At 38.0% G+C, this 4,219-nt stretch overlaps 1 long non-coding RNA gene across 1 annotated transcript; it reads right to left on the bottom strand.

The window, feature by feature from the left end:
• On the bottom strand, positions 1 to 4,199 carry LOC116705562 (uncharacterized). The gene is made up of 2 exons (XR_004335955.1): positions 1,415 to 4,199; positions 1 to 1,320 (listed from the first exon to the last, which is right to left on the bottom strand). It is a non-coding gene; the product is annotated as an uncharacterized LOC116705562 (long non-coding RNA).
• Between the last annotated feature and the right edge of the window lie 20 nt (positions 4,200 to 4,219).

Here is a 4,219-nt window from a genome sequence, read left to right as displayed (position 1 = left end):
GGGGGGGGGGGGGGGACCCTTCAAGCGGCACAGTATTGGGCACTAGCACTGGTGAGAAGTCTTCTAGGGATTGAATCAAGATCTGAAACCCCGCCCCTTTTTGGGGGTTAGCATCTGTGCTACTACTACTTTTTCTCTCAGGGAGTTGTCTTTAATGTATCGGATCTTCAGGTTTTTCTATCAATATTCTGAGGATATTAAGCAGTTAAATGTTCACATTTCTTCATTTTAGCAAAGATAAAACAGTGTTAGGATCCAACACTACACCTCCTTAGAAGACTACCGGAGGTGTATTTTACATATGCCGACAAAATAATACTTGTTTTGTCTTGGTTAAAATTACTATAATTTATAAACCATTTTATTTTTATTTGTCTGGTCGAAGCTAGTGAAGCGGGGTCTAAAATGGGGGCGGGACTTCCCTTTTGCCTAGATTTGTATTTTTAAAACAACTTCCATCTGGCCAACTCTTTCCACATACATTAACACAATTTAGTTCTCATCAGTTGCTCTAATGTCCATCTGGGGTGCTGTTCTTCTTCCATGTTCATGTTTCAGAACATTAAAACGTAGTCCTTTAAAAACTCTTTGGTCTCTTAAATAGTCTTAAATATACTTGATCCTAAAAATATGAGTCGCTCAACTTGGGCAATGATACGAATGCCCTCTTGTCGAAAGTAACTGTCGACATGTAAGGAGAGAAAACTAAATTTGGCTTTTGAGTCTTAAAAGAAGGCAAAGAAAGGGGGAGTGAGAGTAGAAACCGATGAGTAGTTTGTCGAGCGGAGGAGTTGAGCGCTATGTGTCAGTGGACAGGCTGAGCAGGATGTATCGCTCAACCCGACAGCACATCTTTTCAAATCTCATTCATAACTGTTTCTCTCCCCTCTCAGGATAATTTTAATCTCCATTTAACATGTGCCTTCGCTAGAGTAAAGATTTTTTTTTTGTTCTCCCTCTGTATTACCATCAGTTGTGATGACATTGGAGTCACCAATATTGCGGCAGAAGCACAGCTTAGATAATTTATTTAAAGTGCAGATTTGGTTATATCCTCTCGAAATGTCTTGAATCGTCTGCTCTAAACTTCCTTCCTGTGGTCTCAGTCCTTAAGGACCAAATAAAGTAATTAGCAACTGGTAGAACTAATGGCCAAAAATCACTAAAATAACCCAATGTTTGTGGAATATTGAATTTTAAAGCTTCTGTGCACATGTGCATTTAAGGCCAACTGTATGTTTGAAGCATGTTGAGCCACTATTTACCAAAGTAAAAGTAAAAAAACATCAAATTTGGTTTGCAGATGACAGTAACGTGACTCTCAACATGTTTTAAACCATGTTGAGCCATTATTTAGCAAAATAAAAGTAAAAAAAGGCTAATTTGGTTTGCAGATTGACTCTCACACTAACACATTAAACCTTTGAGTCTGAGTCAAGCAATCTGCTAAAGCAAGGCACTAACTTTGTTGGACACTGCTGTCCCCTCTGACCCTCCCAGGAAAACCGTTACTGACAAGTCAAAACTTCTTTTTTGTCTTGACTAAACCAAAAATCCCTCCAAACAGCTTCATTAACAAACAGACTGTCAGGTCGTTTTAATGAGCTGGAGAATCCTTTACCTTAAAAACCTTTCACCAATTTTGAATCGTCCTCACCAGGGGGTCTACAATGAGTTCTAATAATGCGCCATAGTGTGGTTCCAGAAGTAAAAATCCCATTCATTTTTACTTCATAAGGATTTTTGATTATCCGCCATAATGTCTAAACCATCTGAGGCAGACTGACCACGAGCTCCGAGGTTGTGTAACGAACATTTCAGCTGCTGTAGAAGCTAGAAGTCCGAAAAAGTGACCATAAAAAATTCTGATTAAAATCTCGCTGTTACCATGGAAATGTTTACCGAACTTGCAACCAGTTAGCATGCTTCTACCACTGAAGTCTATGATAGTTTCTGTACACGGTCTTTGACGTTTTCATCTTTTTCAAAAGGTTATTTTGCGCCGGATCAAATATTTTATGGTCACAGTTGCTCTCGGAGACGGCTCTATACACAAATTTAACGAGATGTCAATGGAGATTTTGAATGAGGAAAAACACTTTGAGAACCAGAGGCGTTTATAAAGTGGGCGGTGATTGTTAAGCTCTACTGGGTTCTACTTGAATGTAAGAGGCTTCTATTGTGTCTGATGCTCCCTGACTAGATGCTGCTGTTCCATGTGGATTGAGATGAGAGGAGGCTATCTTGAGGGATTATGATAATCATCCCAACTGTGACACTGTATTTCCAAAGAACAAAAGGTAAGTGGACCCAATAAAGCGGGCTCTGCTAGTGGTCGTTAACTGACGACCAATGCTGGGAAACACAGTTAAGGTGTTAATACACAATGTCAAGTTAGGATTTATTTCAATAATTGCCCCTCAAGTCGAAGGAAGTCATCTACAGGTTGCAGCGAACAAACTTGTGCACTTGAAGGGAAAACGCAGGAAATGTACTGAGACAAGCATAAGGCACATCATACGGATTAAAATGAACTTTAAAGAAAATGTCAGCATGAAAACATCAACATATATTGTTATTGGATCCAGGGGATGTAAAACAATGTTCTAGAAATGACAAATACATGGTCTATGAAGCACCATTGCTTTTAAATGCAGCTTGGAAACTATGTGATTAATTATGTGTCATCTTCACCTTCTTTACAATATTCAAAATGCTACATATCTGAAAAGTGAAACCGATACTCATCTTTTTTTTTTTTTTTGCCGTTTTAAAGCGAGAACATAAAGAGTACTGCCCAACCAACAGATTAAATAGATATTTTAGGGATAGGATATTTTAAGGATAAAACTCTGTAGAGGAAAAAAAATAAAAAAAAATGCAACAACACTGAAACAGCACGAGAGGAAACAGCACTGTGAGGGATGTGATCCATCTGCATCTACAGGGGTAGATAAGGACAAAGTACCAGAACACATAAACACTAAAAACACAAGCATCAACATTAATTTTGTCTTCTTCTTTTTAAAAATACGCAACGTATATGTGGACAAAGCTCTATAATTCTTACTTTTAAGTGGTCACCACACAAAGACAATTACCTCGACATCAAAGAAAAAGAGTGAGATTAAGAAAAATACTTTGAGAGTACAGGAAAGAACAGAAAAACGTGTTTTCACAGATGAAATTACAGTTTCTAGTTTAAAAAATAAGAACTCTGACCTTACTCTGATAATATTCAGTTTAATAGCTTTCTGATATTGGCAGCTGCTCCGTGCCGTGTCGAGAATTACAAGAAAAACTGGCCTTGTCCTAATCTTAAAGAATAATACATAAACTCCACATTCAAGTCACTTCACCGGCGGCTGTACTGCACTGAAACTACGGCTGCTGCTACGTACACATGTACGGTCGGAATGAGAGATTAGGCAGTGGCTGCTGTCTCACTTTACGCTGGCCATGTTTCCATCCACACATTTTAATGTCAATTAAGTAATATCAAATGAAAAACGCCCCATGGAAACGGTAAAATATGACATGTTTCATGAATATTGACACAAAGTTTGAATGGTCAATTTCATTGGATTTTACGCAAATAACGCTGGGAAACATTATTTGCCGAATAAATAATGAATTGTGATTACGTTTTAGGTCATTTAAGTCTACTGCCATAAAACAAAGGAGTAGTTTTAAGCCATACTTGCCACGTTCTTCCGTTTTCTTTGCAGACGTGGCGGGTGTCAACAAAGACAGATATAGATGGACGATCGAGGAGACGAGACTTTTTTTAATGTAATTTACGAGCGAAATATAACGACTATGTTAGATAGCAACCTAACGTGCATTTGCATCATCATAGCGATATTTTCACAATGTAGTTGTTATCTTATTAAAGATTGAATAGTCGCTATCAGCTGGCACATAAGCACTATTACAACTTGTTAAATATGAATCGTTTGTAGGAAGTCGATCCATCTTGGCTAGCAAAACCTTCTTTAGCAAATCTTTGCTTGAATGTTGTGCGATTCAAAAAGGGCAAAAATGAATGGAAACACCTTCAAATGTCTCAAATCTATTTACCAATCTGACCGTCGGCATTACAAATAGGTTGTTATTTGCTTCAAAGCTGTTGTTGGATGGAAACACACTTTTTTGGCCAAACTTCAGATAATTCCATTGACAAGTGGATGGAAACATAGCTTCTGTCGAGTTTGTGGGG

Source organism: Etheostoma spectabile, chromosome 17 (assembly GCF_008692095.1).
Source record: "Etheostoma spectabile isolate EspeVRDwgs_2016 chromosome 17, UIUC_Espe_1.0, whole genome shotgun sequence".
NCBI lineage: Eukaryota > Metazoa > Chordata > Actinopteri > Perciformes > Percidae > Etheostoma > Etheostoma spectabile.
This window is presented reverse-complemented; position numbering and strand designations above follow the sequence as displayed.